Here is an 18500-nt window from a genome sequence, read left to right on the forward strand (position 1 = left end):
GAGACATTCAGGGCAACATCTTCTGGCCTGCTTCCTTCAGCAATTACCCTGATACCTCCCACATCCCAGTTCACAGGGAAGACACAAAGGAAAACAGGTGTTTCACCTATTTCACTTGGCGTAGCACACGACTCTCAAAGTTTGCAATGATTGCTGAAGAGCTGGAGTCAATATTTCTCTGCCAGTGGAAAAAAAAAAATCTCCAATAGTCTGACACAGAGGTTCTCATCACTCCGGCCGATTTAACCGGAGTTCGTGGCAGAGGGAGAAACCTTTTTCTTTTTTTTTTTAATCCTGCTGCTGGGTCCCAACCCTGTACAATCAAACAGTCTCTAAGGATGACACTCTGGCACCACCGCAGTTTTCTGGCTCCCCAGGTGACATAATGTATGAGCAGGACCAGCTAGAAAAATTCATTAGTCAAAAGAAGCCCATGGGAAATCTTATCTGGAAGTGAAGAACTCCTCGTAATTAAATAAAATAGCAGATGTAAAAGTACCTAACAGTGCCTGTGACCCAGAGGATGCTTAATAAATGTTAATTAAGCACCAAAAAATAACTGAAATAATTACTCTTTCTCCTCAGTGAATTCACCTTATAACTTGATTGGCTTGTTTATCACTTGCTGTTTTTTCTTAGCCATGATTCATTCTATCCCTGGTAATAAAATCATAAACTCATACCCATAATCCTGTTCAATTACAAGAGCTCTGTAATATTTCTAACAACCCTTAATCACTTATTTAATAAAACTTTCCCTCGAAACAGCGGCTAATATAAACCAAATGCTCGACGAATGTTAGCTATTTAGCATAATTATTATTATTCAGAATTCATGATAATTCTAAAGCAAGCCGAAATGCCTTTTATGGTATTCAGGGGACTTAACAATAATGTGAAAGAATATTTGGATGATATTTTACAAAAACTTATGAAAACTTTTGAGCAAATCAATGCTTTCTGTGATTTTGTGAATAAATAAATAAATAAATAAATAAATAAATAAATGTGATCATTGCACAGGTAGCTAGCTGGCTTATCCGCCCAGAAAAAGCTACGTGAGGGCTCAGCAGTTTCCATAGTTACTTGGAAATGCTAACACTGCAATTAGTTATAAATGGTCTCTCAATCCAACTTGCCTGACACTGGCTCCTGAGTGAGGAAGAAGATTCACAAAGTCACATTACCCCTCAGTCCTGAGAACCCCCAAATCTGTTTTTAAAAAGAAATGAAATTGCTCAATCCAAACAAGGAGTGCTTATTAGGAAAACTTCCAAAGCTCCAGCTTGCCTGGGCTCTGGGATGCCAGTCCTCATCTTGTGCTCGTTGTGCAGAGCACGGGAGACCTCGGCAGCTATGCTGGAGGATTTGCTGTGCCCCGTCCAGGATTCACACTGGTCAGCATCCCCTCCTGTCGCCTGCACCTGAGCTCCTCACCGCATGCTGCCTCCCTCTGCCCCCCACCTCCAAACGTCTGCTATGTCAAGTTTTCAACCAGCTGGACTGAAAACACATATCCAAAAAGAATCATGATGTGCATTTCTTTATATGTTGGGTATCCCCCCCTCAATTCACACACTGGAATCCTAATATCCCATGTGACAGTATCAGGAGGTGGGGCCTTAGGGCGTCTGGGTGGCTCAGTAGGTTAAACATCTGCCTTCATCTCAGATCATGATACTGTGGTACTGGGATCGAGTCCCCAGCATCCTGCTTCCTGCTCAGCGGGGAGCCTGCTTCTCCCTCTTCGCCCTCTCCATCTGCTGCTCCCCCTGCTTGTGCTCTCTGTGTCTCAAATAAATAGCAAAAATTTTTAAAAAATTTTTTTATTTATTTATGACAGTCACACACACAGAGAGAGAGAGAGAGGCAGAGACACAGGCAGAGGGAGAAGCAGGCTCCATGCACCGGGAGCCCGACGTGGGATTCGATCCCGGGTCTCCAGGATCGCACCCTGGGCCAAAGGCAGGTGCCAAACCGCTGCACCACCCAGGGATCCCAAATAAGCAAAATATTTAAAAAAAAAAAAAAAAAAAAAAAAAAGGAGGCAGGGCTCTTGGGAAGTGCTTAGGTCATAAAGGGGGATGGGGCTTGTGGCCTTATAAGAGAGGCCCCAGAGACCCCGCCCCCTCACCCCTCCTACTGTGTGAGGATACAGGGAGAAGCCCAGGACCCAGAGGAGGGCCCTCACCTGATTATGGCAGTACCCTGATCTCAGGCTTCCGGCCTCCATGCAGTGAGGAATAAACCAGTTATTTATAAGCAACTCGGTCTGTGGCATTTTGTTATAGCAGCCCTAAGACAAGGTCGAAAGTGATCATACAAGGGCCTTTGGCTCTGATGGCTTGGCTTCTCAGGATAAGAATACAGCCCTGACGGTCACAGGCCAGCAAGCTTCAGAGGGGCAAGAGAGATGAAGAGGGTGACAGAGATCCTGGAAGACCTCACACTCAGGGGAGCGAGCACGCTTGGCTCCTGCAACACTGCCTGACAAGGGCTCTGACAGTGGAAGCCACGGGGTGACCATGAGACACAAGGACGGGGTCACAGAGGCAGCCCCGGACACCTGGCCTGAATGAGAATCAGAAACAAGGAGGTAACGGTTGGGGACACCAGTGTTAAGAGAAGTACTGCAGTTCACGTCAATCATTCCTTCAAGTGTACCACCTGAACTTGATGCCTCGTCCTATACCACCTCTATGACCACCCAACGTTTGTCTCTTTCATTGAAATCATAAGCACCTTGAGGGTGATGGGCATCTTGTGTAGTAGAAGTATTCACTTTAGTTTCTTTTTTTAAAAAAGCATGTATTTATTTATTCATGAGAGACATAGGCAGAGGGAGAAGCAGGCTCCCGGCGGGGAACCTGATGCGGGACTCGATCCCAGGACCCCAGGATCACGCCCTGAGCTAAAGGCAGATGCTCAGCCACTGAGCCACCCAGGTACCCCTATTCACTTTAGTTTCTATACTATTAAGTGTATATAACACTTGAGAGAACCAGGCATTCCTATCACCTGAACATTAAAACTTCTGTAAGTCACCGGAGTCGGCCCAGCACTGAATTACTAGTGAGTGGGTTGTGGGAAAGGCCTTGTGCAAGTGATTCCAGCTTGTCTTGGCTGATTTGTTTTTGTTGTTGGAAAAACTGCAATATCTGGGATTCCCACTGTCACAGGGCTGCAGGGGATCCCTAGAGAACATGCTCCCGGACTCACATGACAGTGGATGCCACCTCCTGCAGGACCATTCCAGAACTGTGAAGTGTCAAAGATGCAAGCTGGACATGAATGCATTTGGAGGAGCCCTCCGCCATGCTGGAGTTTCTTTTTTTTTTTTTTAATTTTTATTTATTTATGATAGTCACAGAGAGAGAGAGAGAGAGGCAGAGACACAGGCAGAGGGAGAAGCAGGCTCCATGCACCGGGAGCCTGACGTGGGATTCGATCCCGGGTCTCCAGGATCGCGCCCTGGGCCAAAGGCAGGCGCCAAACCGCTGCGCCATCCAGGGATCCCCATGCTGGAGTTTCTAAACTGTTCCTCGATCCATTCAGAATATATCCCTTCCTATTAACCAGGTTCTCCATGGCTCTGTCAATCTGTATTATTATTACTTGCCAACGATGCAGTCCAGAAAGGCAGCTAACGTACTGGGGAGAAACGTCCCTTGAAACACATTCTCAGGTGTTTAATTTCCTCATCATAACTAGCACTAATTAGCTATGGAAATCTTACATGACAACAGCACCACTATCTTCAGCAGTATTGCTCTTACTTGCAAAACCAGACATATGCCTTATCCCCCAAAATGAACTTCAAATATTAAAGATAAGGTTCTACATATTTCAATATACATCAACTTTCTACAATCCTAATACCACAGAACATACAAAATACTCCTGACTTCCAATGCACATTCACCACCCTGATGGGAAACCCACACATTATTTTAGGATTCTTTTGAGATAGGATAATGGATTCTAGGGTCCACAAGTTTACAAAATTTCTCTGGCTTGGGGAGGGGGGACGCCTGGGTGGCTCAGTCAGTTAAGCATCTGACTCCTGATCTTGGCTCAAGGGTCATGAATCCAAGCCCTGTGTTGGACTCCACGCTGGGCGTGGAGCCTACTTTAAAAAAAAAAAAATTCTCGGGATGCCTGGGTGGCTCAGCGGTTGAGCGTCTGCCTTCCACCCAGGGCGCGATCCTGGAGTCCCGGGATCGAGTCCCACACTGGGCTCCCCGCAGGGAGCCTGCTTCTCCCTCTGCCTCTCGTTCTGTGTGTCTCTCATGAATAAGTAAATAAATAAAAATCTTTAAAAAAAAATTATCTGACTTGGATTTTTCCACCCAAAAAAGTAGCCCAGCTTCATTTCACATACTGCCCCCCTGGAGGAATACAGGCTCCTAGAGCTTCTTTCACATACTGCCCCCTGAGGTCTTCTTTGTGGAAGGACCCTGAGATGCCACCTTCCTCCCAGCCCCCGGCCTGGGATCTGGGGAGATATCACTATCACCGTGGGCAGTTCTCTGTCAAAGATCATGCTCAGCAACACGACCTATTAACTACCATTTCCCTTTGCATCCCTTCTCTCCTAGAGCTACAGACCATTTTCAGGATCATATTCTGCAAACAGGATGGAATCCAAACATGGCTTCTACCCTTTCCCTCATCATTTCTCCCAGCTTAAGATGCATCCATGTCGGGATGCCTGGGTGGCTAAGTCGCTAAGCATCTGCCTTCGGCTCAGGTCTCGGGTGTGATCCCAGGGACCTGGAATTGAGCCCCATGAGCCCCAAGTGGGCAGGCTCTCTGCTCAGCAGGGAGCCTGCCTCTCCTCCTCCCTCTGCCCCTCCCCCTGCTTATGCATGCTCACTCTCTCTCTCTCAAATAAATGAAATCCTTTTTTATGAAAAGATGCATCCATGTCTTAACATTTCTCCATACTGCCATGATCCATCACTCATACTTAAAAGTGTTCTTAACAAAACTGTAGTACTTACAATTCTCTGTCCAAGTGATGAATTTGGACAAATCTCTAACCTTGAGAAATCTCCAATATTTTAGGGGAAGGGGAGAGAGACTACATAGGGTGCTCAGAACGTTGGTAAATGTTCAAAACAAATATTTTGGAGTCTTAACCAATCATCTCTTTAATAACCTTAATTATCCCTGTACATTGTATCATTAAGTGGTCGTCGTTCTTTCTCAAGAAGTGCACCCGGTATGGCATTAATTTAAGAAACAGAGCGTGAAGGGAGGAAGGAAGAGGAGCAGGAAAAGCAGAAGGAAGGAAAAGAACTGTTCTATACCAAATGACCACTGCGTGCCAGACTTAATAGCATCTCAGTTAAACCTGAACCCTTCAGGCTAGCTCTGGCCCAATCATTATCAAAGCAGAGAAAAGAGGAGCGGATCACCAATGGAAGGGCAAGATAAAGGTCATGTGCCCCAAATAGCAGATTATCAAACATATTCACTGTGTAAGGATATGTCGCCTTTAAAGACATATCACTATCTACTTGAAAAAGTGACATTGGCAGAGGCGCAGAGTATGATTTCTGTGTATCTGGTGCAACCCCGATTCTATAGGTGAGACAACGTGAAAGCTGGAGGGAAGGCAGTAGGATCAGAGCAGAGTCACGCGTGAGTTTTCCCACTGCTCACTGCACAGGGATGGTCACTTAGCTTCCTCCCATTTCCAGACTCTTTCATCTGGTTAACTGCCTCCCAGGTGTGTTCTCTCTCTCTCTCTCTCTCTCTCTCTCTGTTGAGGTATACCCATTGATAGAGCCTTCAATTCAGATAGGGACCCCTGCTGGGTATACCTTACCCCAAGGCTCCCCTTTTCCAGAGCACTCCTCTCACTATACCTGAATGATGCCATCACCTATTCCGCTAGCTCCCTTCTGAGCTTTTCGTGACTCTCTGCCAAACTCTGCGTCCTGGACCCGGACACAGCAGTGACACCTACATGGAAATGGTGTCATGAACACCCCAAGCCATCCCAGTTTACCAGGAAATTTCCCAGCTTTTACAAGGAAAGTCCCGAGTCCCGGGAAACCCCTCTGTTCCAAGCAAAGCAGGTCGGCTGGTCACTCTAGCAGTGGATACCAACAGGGTCAGAGAACCTGCTCACAATTTCCTCCCTCTAGCCATGCCCAGCTGTACAGCCGGGCCCCGAGCCCTCTCTGTGCCATGTGGTCAGTGGCGCTCATTACTGTCCAACAGAACTGTCTGCAATGACGCAGGTGCTCTGCACCTGCAATGTCCAGTAAGGCGGCACCAGCCACAGGTGGCTATGAGCACCTGCACTCTGGCCAGTGTAAGTGAGGAACCGAGGAAGTGGCTGGCCCATTAAACTTCAAGAAACAGGCTTTCTTTAGAAGCAGCTAAATCAAGTTTATGTAAAAAATACTATGAAGAATTTGATTCTGATCCCCAAAAGTGAACGAAGAGGAATCATTTCAAGCAGGTCTTCAAAATACCTGTCAGGTTTAAAATCAGATTCTAAACTGCCACAGCTGTCCCACAGGGCTCGCCATGATTTGCTTTCTGTCCGAGGCCTGTCGTAGCGCTGTACCTCCATCAGGAGGTACCACGGGGCAGGGGGCACGGAGCGACTGGAAGATAGCGTGCCAGTCACTGGGGCATGGGCGATGCCAGGTGCAGGAATCCAGCCTGGTCACAGAACAGGGAGGAAGCAGCACAGAGGAAGCAGGCACTGCCAGGCCGAGCAGGGACAGAGAAGGGCGACATGGAGCAGAGCAGGTGCAGGGGATCACCCTAGAGCTCGTCCTTCCCAGCACGGAGTCCCCTGCACATCTGTTCCTGCTCCCTCCCACGGGGATCCACTTGCTACAGCCCTAGGATCCTCTGGTGGATCCTCTCTGGAGCCTCTCCAGGGCAGGAAGGGGCGGAGGGTCCCCAGAGGGGCAAGCTGCAAATCAGCATCACCTTGGGAGCTTTTCAAAAACAGTGTTCCCCAGGACTGGGAATTGGTGTTTGCAAAAAGCTCTCAGGTGACTGCTGCACAGCTGGGGACTTGGTATTTTTCATCTGAATGCTTCGGAAGGAAGGAAGGGGATTCTTAGGACCGGCCAAGAGGAGAAGGATCACCAGCAGAGAGAAGCCCTATCTGTGGCTTTGGGAAGAAGTCCCCTTCTAAAGGGTTAATTCCCTCCGTTGCAGGGACAGCAGTGAGAAGGCCATAGGGCCTTGAAGCCAGAGCTGGGGCATAAGCCACCCCCACCCCCTCCCCCCAACTTGGATGGAACCACCTTCTGGTTCCCCAGTACCAAATCTGTCTCAGATGCAGCATTAATGGGGGTGTGGTGGGCAGTGTCCTCCTTCCCCTTGAGTCCCAGAGTCCCCCAGGGCAGAAGCCCTGTACCTCTCTCTGAAGTCCTTGTACCTCTCCGGTCCTGGTGTCCCGGGACTGGTGCTGGCACTAAGGAAGCCCGCAATAAATGCTATTATTGTGGTTCTTACCCTCATTTCACTGAAAAGGAAACCAGCTCCTAGCGATGGTATGACTCACACAAGGCCCCATGACGCTGGGGGCAGGGCCGGGACAGGAACTCTGGGCTCCTGGGTTCTTTCTCTTCCTGATACCCCTAGGCTGCTGCCCAGAGCTCCCCCACCCTAGCTGCACACACACCATTTTTTCTCCATCTTCTGACCAATATTCAGGCTCTGCCACTCAAGATAAATTCTCACTTTAGTATTCTAGGGACCCCACCTATCCTCCAAGAGTCTGGGGGTTCTCTTAAGAGCTCCCTTTGAGCACCACCAAAGGGGGGCATTTTGGGCACAACTCCGGACTCTGACTCACCTGTGCTGCCACTTAGTAGCTGGGTGATCCTGGACATGGTTCTTAACCTCTCTAGGCTCAGCTTCCTCAGCTATAAAACGGGAATAGTAATATTTACCACTGAATCTGGTGGTGAGGATTATTAGCTGAAATCAAGCAAAGGGACCAGATGGGCACCGCGACCAGCCAGCAGGATGCACCAACAGGTGGCAGGGATTGTTCAGATGGCAGGTCCTACACCTCTCATCACCTGCTCTGTGCTCCAGATGCTGGCCCAGAAGAGCTTCCCAAGTGTGTACCCTCCTGCCTTATTTCCCCTTTCTCTTCCCACGGGCCACCCTGGGCCAGCGGACCCCCCCCCCCGCTGCCCCCCCTCCTGACCCATCCTCTCGGGTGCCTGGACCACCCTGGAGGACCAGATGACCGCTGAGGTGGCTGTTGACACCAGAGCCATCCCCACCCCACCCTGCCGGAGCCCCCAGAAATAAGCAAGAAGTAGCTTTTTTCTATTCCTCATTCCAGACTTCCTTAATTAAAATAAAATATTTGCACACTCTCCAAGGCCTATAAACCTGAACTGCTTGCAGGAAAGAAAGAAAAAAAGGTGCAAAGAGAGTAGCGTGGGCACGGTGGCCAAGTAGAACCTCAGAGGAAAGGGGAGTCGGTCTTGAACAACCACACACGCCAGCCAAGAGCCCGGGGTGAGCAGGGGAAAACCACCATTTCCAGAACAATCACCCCTGCTCTTTTCAATCGACCTCCACAAAAATCAATGGCACATTCACTCTGAGAAAGGCCTGCGGAGAATCATCTGAGGGTGTTGAGTGTGAGCAAGAGTTGGGGGAGGGATAGAAGTGAGGAACATTCTACTCCAGCCACCAGCCACCCGCCACCCCAGAAAGCTCTCACACCAGCAGCAAGTGTGCAGCTGCTTCACACCAGCATGTGGGTATCAGTTGTGAAAATATGAAATACTTGAGGAGGATGGGAAGTGGTTGCTGTCCAGAGTCCTCACCTTCAGTGACCCTCTGCCCCCAGCGCTCCCAGACCCACCCACCCACCCCAAGACCCAGCAAGGAAAGGATGAACATCAGGAGGTGTAGGGCAGCCCGGGTGGCTCAGCGGTTTAGCACCTGCCTTTGGCCCAGGGCCTGATCCTGGAGACCTGGGATCGAGTCCCACATCGGGCTCCCGGTGCATGGAGCCTGCTTCTCCCTCCTGTGTCTCTGCCTCTCTCTCTCTATCTCTCATGAATGAATAAATAAAATCTTAAAAAAAAAAAAAAAAATCAGGTGGTGTAGAGGCTTCCAGAAATTACTCTGGTGGGTTAAGCATTCTGACCTACATCCCCGGGCACAGGTGAAGCACGTGAAGCATGCACACAAAATTTGGAGGTGATCAGAAAAGGGACAGGGCCGTAATACTAGATTGCTGGAGGGAAGGAGAGGGAACAGAGGAGACTGGTTCACGTGGCAGTGGTACTAAGGCCAGGCTATGGACGCACCGTACCCCTCTCCCTCTAGGTCACTCACTCCATCCAAGTTCGGGTCATCACTTCAACAGAAGCCTTCCTAAGCAGGCAAAAGCAAAGTCGAGGCTGAGCTCCTGGCAATGCACAGCTGACGTCTTTGCCTGCCCAGCCTCCATGCCCCTTCTCGTAATGGCACCCAATTTTCCAACAAGGCATCCCCAATCTTCCCCTCCACACAATCCAGGGGCCAGTATGTTACCTCAGGGAAGGTAATCAAAGCACAGAACCTCCTAGAACCCATGGCTGGCTGCAGAACGGGCATGTGACTAAATGGTCATTAGAGTCCTCTTGAGGTTCAAGAATGGGCATGTGACCCTCGCTGGCTGGTAAGAGCCTTCTCTAGTGGTCGGGCTGCAGACACGCAAAAGGATGCCTTGTTTCCTGCACGGGGTGGTTAACATGGGAAGACATAAGCCTGGGCCCACGCTGCTGGCAGGCTCTTGCCATCTGGAAAGGCAAGACAGCCTAAGAGGAGGAGGAAGGAAAGCAGGACCAAGGAACAGAGACAAAGCCCGGCCCCTGGATTAGCCATGCCTGTTTAGCCACTTGACACAAGAAATTATCTTTTTTAAACCTGAGCTAGCTTGAGTTTGGTTTCTGTCACTTGCAACCCAGTCACCGACAGACACAATCCTCAATGGGTTTACGAGAAGCTGCTGGTTGGTTGCTGCCAGGCCCCGCTTCCCGGCCCGGGTGCCACTTCAGGCCTGACTCAGTGGCTTGTCGATGGCACCAGGAGGCTGGCTCCTGCCCGAGGCCCTCTGCACAGTGTGAGGCCCTCTGCACGGTGCGTACAGAGCAACCCCCTCTTCACTGTGGACCCCAGACCCCCAGATTCTCCCCCCCCCCCGTGCCCCCCCCCACCTCCCACACTGCCTTTTCTAATGTGCAAATCCTTCACAGGCTCTGCGGTGGCTACAGATTATGATGCAGATTCCTCTCACATGGCTTCTACCACCTGGCTTCACCACCTGGCCGTGGGGATCTGTGCTCTCCCCCACAGGAGCCCCCTGTTCATCCACGGGCGTTTGCACACTCCGCCTGATAGCGAGTGTTCCAGATGGTAGGTGTTGTCACAGTCCCAGTGACACCGGAAGCTCTCTGAGGACCAGGCTGACCCTTCATGCTCCTCCTTCATGTAACCTACAGCCCCTCCACTGAGCTCAAAGCCCCCACTCCCCATCGGGAGGGAGGAAGGGTTCAAGGAACCTCCGAAACACAGCCTCTACCCTTTGATGGTTATCCAGGCCCTCCCCCAAGCTCTCTAACACCCACCTAAGACCGAGATGCTCTGAGATAAATAAGCCTTTGTCATGTAAATTAAAGGGGTTTGTTTGTTTCCGCTGAAACCACTGGCCAGCTCGGTAAATTTCATCCAAAGCCACCAGGGGGGAAAAAAATCTCTGGCTAAAACTCCTCTTGACACTGAACATCAACTTACAGCGTTTCTAACTCCCATGTGCCGAGTTGACGTCAAAATAGATTTTAGAGATCTTCTGGTGCAACGTTCCCATTTTACAGAAGTGGAAGCTGGAAATCGGAGAAGTGACAAGATAGCCCGGGGTCACACAGTCAGGGGGCAGAGAAGCCAGGGCCAACACCAGGCTCTCTGCTTCCCCCCTCCCCAACCCAACCAACATTATAGATAACTTTACCTCCGTTTTATTTTATTACGACACTAATTAGTACATGCCCACTGAAAATTATCTAAGCCACATGTATTTTCTGCTCTTTTGCACTAGATCTCCTCTGGAAGTTGGGGGTCTCTGTGTTTCCCGGCACAGCGACTGGAGACTTCCTGCCTTCCTTGGATTCAGCGGGTTTCTCAGCCTCTCCACGCACAACTCCCCAACACTGGTAACACAGACAGTGACAGCAGCTAGTTGTGCAAGGGGCCAAAGTCTCCACTTTCTAATGTGGGGACCGAGCGGTGGTGGCTCTTTGTGAAAATGCCTAATCTCTCCCAGACCCAGCAAGCTGTCATGAGGACGTTCATTCGCGGCTCAGGGTGGTGTCGTGTATGGCTCATTGACCTCTAAAGAAGAACCTTGCAAGGTCACAGTGATTTCAGCAACAGCCTGGAAGGTGAATTTCTGGCTGTTCCTTTTGCTCACTGTGTTGCCTTGGACCAGTCACTTAGCTTCTCTGAGCCTGTTTCTTCATTTTCAAAAATGGCAACAATATCCCCAGTGAAACTTGGGTATTACAATACCCAATCTGCTGACCCAGGTCATCATCCGAGATTTTCTGAGTCTTTCCCCTCCTGCCACCCATCAACCCCTTGGCTGCTCAGGCCTGCCAACACCATCCCATCCACACCCCTTGGGCTCAGGGTCAGAGCTTAAGTGGCTGGTTTCCTGCCGGGGGCCGACCACCCTGGGCTCGGGGTCAGCTCCAACATCCAGCTCTACAGCCGGGTCATCTAGGCATAGGTCTAGAAGCCCCAGGCAGAGTTTCTCCTCAAACTGAAAACCTCTAATGGTCACCGTAAAATTACTCACTTTTTTTCCTCGTAGGATCCAATGGAATGTAAAGCCAGTCACCAAAGTCTCTCTGACCCTTTCCCACATGTAGCAATAGACTATGTAATATGTGCAAGATTCCTTTATTGATCTGTGGCCAAAATTAAGCTTGTGCTCTGTTTATTGTTGCCACTGAGGAACAAAGAGGGGGCTCCCGACCCACCGCACCCAGACTGAGTATCATGCCTTATGTCTGGATCTCACTCCTCATCATGCCCCCCATGGCAGGGCCAGGGCCTCTCACCACCACACTCCTTCTAAACAATCTATCTATAGGCTGAACCTCTGGTCTGCCCCCCAGCCCCCAACGCTGCCCCCCCCCCCCAGTAGAGTCTAGACTTGCTCAGACAAGAGAAAAAGCAGAACTTATAAGCAGAAGCTGGAACTGGGGGTAGCGGTGTGCTAATGCTGTAGCTGACCTGCTTGGGGTAAAGAAGAAAAGCTTGGTGACTTAAACCTTCCACTCATGGCGTGAACTTTCTGGCTCTACTGCTTATAGTAAAAGGACCAATATCAGGTCTCACCCAATGCTGAAGCCCCAGATTTTGGCAAATGCTCAAAACAAACCTGGTGATAAGAGAATGTAGGAAGGATCAAGGATCACAGATGGAGAACCCCAACGGACTATTTATTTATTGAGCTGTAGGGCGTATACTGAGGGCAGGGGCGAAAAGAGATGCAGGGAAGCTGCTGGAACTTATCTCTTCAAAGCCCAGAAAAGAGAACAGTTTTTCTTCTCTTCTTTACTTCCTGCTACAGCCAATTACAAGTAGTGGAGACAGTCCCTTGAAAATGTTCTGCGGGTGTGTGCCTATGAACACACGTATGTGCATGTACACGCGCACACACACACTTAGCCCCTTTTGCTACCTACCATCCTTTGAGAATTGAAAGCCAGGTAGAGGGGCACCTGGGTGGCTCAGTGGTTGAGCATCTGCCTTTGACTCAGGGCATGATCCTGTGGTCCCGGGATCGAGTCCCACATCGGGCTCTGTGCATGGAGCCTGCTTCTCCTTCTGCCTGTGTCTCTGCCTCTCTCTCTCTGTGTCTCTTATGAATAAATTTTTTAAAAATCTTAAAAAAAATAAAAAGCCAGGAAGAGGGGGCCCTCATAAATTGCTGGTGGGAATTAAAAATGGTGTAGCCGCTTTGGAAAACAATTTGGCAGTTCCTCCAAAAAAAAGCTCAACATAAAACTCCACACAACCCACCAAATCCCACCCCAATGTATCTGCCCAGGAAATAATGAAAACCTATGTCAATACAAAGACTCACACACGAATGCTTAGAGGATCATTACCCAAGAGTCCCAAACCCACAAACAACCCAAACGTCTATCCTCCATGGAACAGAGAAACGAATCCACGTGGAGCAGAGAGACCACGCGCTGTATCTGCACAACGGATTATTATCCCACAATAAAAAGGAACAAAGTACTCATGCACTCGACAGCCCAGATGAACCTCAACAACATTACACTCAGTTACAAAAGCCAGACACAGAAACCACATGTCATATTATTCCACTTATAAGAAATACCCCAAAGGCAAGTTTATAGATGAATTTAGAGAGACAAAAGGTAGATTGGTGGTTACCTGGGGCTGAACACAGGGAGTAACTGTAAATGGACAGGAAGGATCTTATTGGGTGATGAAAATATCCTGAAACTGTATTACAGTTATGCTTGCACCAGTGGGTAAAGTGTCTTAAACCACTAACTATACATGTGAAATGGGTAGATTCACGATACATAAAATACACCTTGAATTAGTTTCCTGTTACAATGACCACAAATGTAGCAGCTTAGAACAACACAAATTTATTATCTTAGAATTCTGGAAGTCAGGGGACACGTGGGTGGCTCAGTGGTTGAGTGTCTGCCTTTGGCTCAGGTTGTGATCCCTGGGGTCCAGGGATCAAGCCCCACGTCAGGCTCTCTGCACAGAGTCTGCTTCTCCCTCTGCCTGTGTCTCTGCCTCTCTCTATCTCTCAGGAATAAATAAATGAAATCTTAAAAAAAAAAAAAAAGATTTCTGGAGGTCTAGAATCCAGAACAGGCTTCCCTGGGTTTAAATCAAGGTGTCAGCAGGCCCACAAATCCTCCAGAGCCTCTGGGGGCGAACGTGTTCTCTGGTGGCTGTTGTGTCCCTTGGCCTGTGCCCCGCCCCCATCTTCAAAGCCAACAGTGTGGCATCCTCATATCTCCAATTCTGACCCTGTTTCCATCATTCACCTTGTTCTCTGACCCCAACCTTCCCTCTTATGAGGCCCACTGGATAATGCAGGGTGATTTTCCCAGCTCATGATCTTTAACTGTGTCACGTCTGCGTCACCTATCGCCAGATAAGGTAATATATCCACAGGCTCTGGAGATTAGGGTGTGGATATGATTGGGAGGCCATTATTCTCTCTGCCATATGCCTCAGTAAAGCTGTTATAAAAAAAAAAAAATTGCCAGTGTAGGACACGGCCAGCAAGTAGGGCTCATGCAGGTGACGTGTCTAGAACCCGTGCCACTGAAGAAGCCCCGGGGAGCCCTGTCCCCGGGCACCATGAGCAGCATTAAGTGCCTTTATTTTGTCTTCAAAACACAGGAGGGAATAGGGCAAGAGAATATGGGATCCTGACAAGAAGACCTGGACAAATGGTCAAGATCTAGATGAAGGAGGGGTTGAGGGGGCAGGGGAGGAGTGCCTCCTGCATGCCCGCACACACACACACACACACACACACACCCTGCCCGCACACCACGATCAAGTCTAAGGAAAAAGAGATGTCTACATGAATCTAAGTCTCCGGGTGTTCTGAAATTTCCATTTCATTGATTATTTTAAAAGAACCCAAATTGAGTCAGTCCCCAGACAATCTCAGATTCCGGCAAGCACCTGAGTCAGTATGTAAGGAGCCACCACGCCAGACCATACTCATTGTGGGAGTGGGAAAGACTGGCCCCAACTCTGCTCTGCTCCAGGACCTGCAGGCCTCATGCCCTTCCCTGCTCACACCTCAAGGTAGGCCTGCCCAGGGTCACCCCTCAACACCCCTACAACCTTGTCCCTATCAGGGTTAGGGCGTTCCAGCAGATAGAAATGGTACCTTCCTCCCCACCTCTTCTACTAGAGTGCACTCCCCTAATTCCTGGCACAAGCAGGCACAGAGGGTACTCAGTAAACACCTGGAACCATACAAATGGACATACTGTAGATGCGTGTTTTATATATGAATACATGTTATTTATAGTGTATGATGGGTATTCAAAAAACACTTGTTTTCATATACATGTATGTACGTACAGGTGCATGTTTTGTATATACAGACAAGTTCATATGTACAAAAGCACATTTTATACATAGAACATAGATGTTCAAAAAAAAAGAACATAGATGTTCAGTAAATGGTTTCACATACACATATACGCCTATGTATGTTCATACGTGTGTACATATACATATATACAAATGGAGGAAGAGGTAAAGAACAAGACATGGTTCAAAGGCAGAGCAAGCTAAGGAGCCAAAATGAAAACTCTAGGAGGATAGACATTATGTCTCTTCAGTTCTCCACTCTATCCCTAAATTTTATTTAGCACAGTGCCTGCCTGGCACTTAGTAGGTGCTCAATAAATACTGGTTGAATGGATGAATGGCCAGCCTAGGTTCATTCAATGAGCATTTACTGAGCAAGTACTTACCAAGTTCCGGGTGTGGGGCAAGACTCTGGGAAGCCAAAGTGAACAAACAAATAGAAGTAGTCTCTACCTTTTGGAGGGGGGCAGTGGGGAGACCTAATAGGCACCCCAGCACCACACACCACATACAAACGAGAGGAGAGCTCTGAAGGGAAGGCACAGGGTCTTGGGATAAAAGGGAAGATCTGATACAAGAAGGTGAAACTGAGGAAGGAGGCACCTGTCCTGCAAAGACTCAGTGACACAGCAAGCAGAGGGAACAGCACGAGCCAAGGCTGGAAAGAGGCCAGTTCTCCGGGGAACGAAAAAAGCTGGGGGATGACCGCAGGCGAGGAAGAGCAGGGGGCCACAGGGAACTCGGGAAGGCAGGGCCCGGGGCCTCAAGACCCTGGGTTCTGTTTAGTTTTTCGGTGACAACAGAAAGCCATTGAGGGTCTTCAGCAAAGGGTCTGATGTATGTTTTCAGTAGGAGCAACTGAAGAACAGAAGAATGATTTAGGGGGTGGGGGCAATGTCCCTCCGGGGGAATGCCAAGCTGTCAAAGAGTGAGAAGAACCCCACTGGCCACCCTTGAACAACACTCAGAAAGCTAACACGTGACTCTGCCATGATTGATTCACTTCATTTTTCCAGACATTTAGTGCGCACCTAGCATGTACCAGGCACTGTGATGAATGCTGGAGACACTGAGGTGAAGGAGACACAGGCCCCTTCCTCCAGGAACCTAAACTCTCTAAAGTCTAAGATCGGCCAGCAGGGCACAGATGAGACAAATCGGCCTCAGACCAGTATTTATGAAAGGGGGGAGAAATTCAGCCTCTGAATTGACACAGTGTCCTTTATTTCCACTTTTACCATTTATTTATTTATAACCCTGCATCCTTCCAAAAGAGATTTGGGATAACTTGCAACAAGAGAAAGGACAGATGAAGAGAATAAACAGGAAGAGAAAATAACAGTGGGAACAGAGCAAATAGACTGAAACAAGGGACCTTAATGGCTGCTGGTGATTAAGCACAAATTTGGCTCTGAGCGCCCTGGCAGTCACAGCAAAGAGCAATAAAGGGGAAGGGAGAAGAACCAGCTTTCCCTCTGGTAGCACAGCTTTTCCTGGCTGTCCCTAAACTCTAAAAATCAAAGATGGGACCTACTGTGGGTGGGGCATGGAGGTGAAGGCAGGAGGGGTGACCTAGGGTAAAGTCACACCTGCTAGTTCATCTTGTCCACCACCGACTCCACATCTTCCCTTACCCCTGGGCTCCTCATCTAGTCCTCCTGGTTGCCAAGCTAGAGACTGATGTGTCTTAATAACTTGGTCTTTCTCTCTCTCCCCGTCACTGACTTCACACATTAGACACAAGTTCTATCTATTTCATCCCTGGCTTTCTTTTTCTTTTTCTTTTTTTTTAAGATTTTATTCATTTATTCATGAGAGACACACACAGAGAGAGAGAGAGAGAGAGAGAGAGAGAGAGGCAGAGACACAGGCTCACAGAGAAGCAGGCTCCACGCAGGGAGCCCGACGCGGGACTCGATCCCGAACTCCAGGACCACACCCTGGGCCGAAGGCAGGCGCTAAATCACTGAGCCACCCAGGGATCCCCTCATCCCTGGTTTTCAAATCCATTCCCTTCCTTCACTGTCCAGCATCACTGCCTTGCTGCTGGCTCCCAAGCTCCTCCTCCCAGTGTCCCTGCCTCTAGCCTGGCTCTTTTCCACAATATCCCCAGAGATTTTTCTAGAAATCGTGTCTGGTTGCTTCCCTCTTCTGCTTACAAGACTTTCATGAGTATTCATCCGCCCTGGCCCACTGGGCAGCAGCCATGTGGCTTGGGCAGGGTTGACCATGTCCTCCTTAGAGGCGGCCCTTGGCTGGACCCTTAACCTAGCAGCACAGAGCATTCTCCTGCCCATGGGGTTTGGCTCCAGGCTGCACACATAACCTAAGAATTGGAGAAGAGAAGCAGATGTGAAGGCTGGAACTGCTGAAGCTATGTCAGCACCACGAAGGAGGGCAGGGCTGAGAGAACAGAGGAATGAGCCAGGGCCCAGAGCAAATGCCCCCTAAACCCTGTGTACCTGGATATTTCAGTTCCACATGCTCACTAAGTTCCTATCCTCACTGACTTGAGTTTACTGTTATCAGCAAACAGATCTACTCTCCATAATCTCAACGTGAAGTACACACTCCTTAGCGTGGTGTGTAATAGAGGTCAGCACACTCCAGCTCATGGGCCAACCGAGGCAAGCCTTTGTCAATAAAGTCTGATGAGAATATAGCCACATGCAGTCACTTATGGATTGTCTACGACTGCCCAGGTGCTCCCGTGGCAGGGTATTCCAGCTGTGCTCACGCAGCCCACACTGCCTGCAAATTTACCATCTGGTTCTTTACAGAAAATGTCTGCTGACCCCTGGCCCACAGGTCACCCGCATTCAGCCTTCTGCTTTCCCTTCCAGACTGACCACCCACCACCCCCTGCCTCCCCTCCCCCCCATTGCAAGACCTGTCACCTCCCTGGTTTGGTGATGCTGAGCCTTGTTTTTGCAAAATTCCTCCCAGCTATCCAGATGGTCTAGCTAACTCCCTACATCCTCCCCCCACCTCGGCTCAGGCATCGCCACCCCTTTTCTGTGGGTCCCCCGTGCAAACACGGCACCTTTGCCTGGCTCTATTCTCCCACCTGGCTGAGCACATATAGCCCACTGTGTTCCCGTCTCCACCTCTGGCCTGCAAGCCCCTCACTGTCCAGGATCACAGATTCTTTATTGCTGCATCCCTGTGCTTATCAGCGCAGCATGACATGACACACAGTAGGTGGCTGATGTCTACTGCCCTGAGCTGCAAGAGACCGAGTCTTCAAAGGATGTGCATGGGCTGGCTGGTGTCCACAGCACAGAAAGGGAAGAGACAGGAGAGCATCCGATGCAAGCTCGCCCATCTCA

The 18500-nt window shown here is 49.4% G+C and overlaps 1 protein-coding gene across 7 annotated transcripts in view; it reads right to left on the reverse strand.

Moving 5' to 3' along the window:
- Positions 1–18500, reverse strand: part of CYRIB (CYFIP related Rac1 interactor B) — a 147877-nt gene that overhangs the window by 107234 nt on the left and 22143 nt on the right. The window contains exon 1 of one of the 7 annotated variants that reach the window (XM_077847259.1): positions 7394–7471. The exons of 5 other annotated variants lie outside the window; for them this stretch is intronic. The gene's annotated coding sequence lies outside the window, so the exon portion shown is untranslated. Of the gene's footprint in view, positions 1–7393; positions 7472–18500 lie in introns of those variants that run through there. One more of the 7 variants, XM_077847252.1, reaches the window with a different exon arrangement.

This window comes from Canis aureus, chromosome 14, assembly GCF_053574225.1.
Source record: "Canis aureus isolate CA01 chromosome 14, VMU_Caureus_v.1.0, whole genome shotgun sequence".
Lineage (NCBI taxonomy): Eukaryota > Metazoa > Chordata > Mammalia > Carnivora > Canidae > Canis > Canis aureus.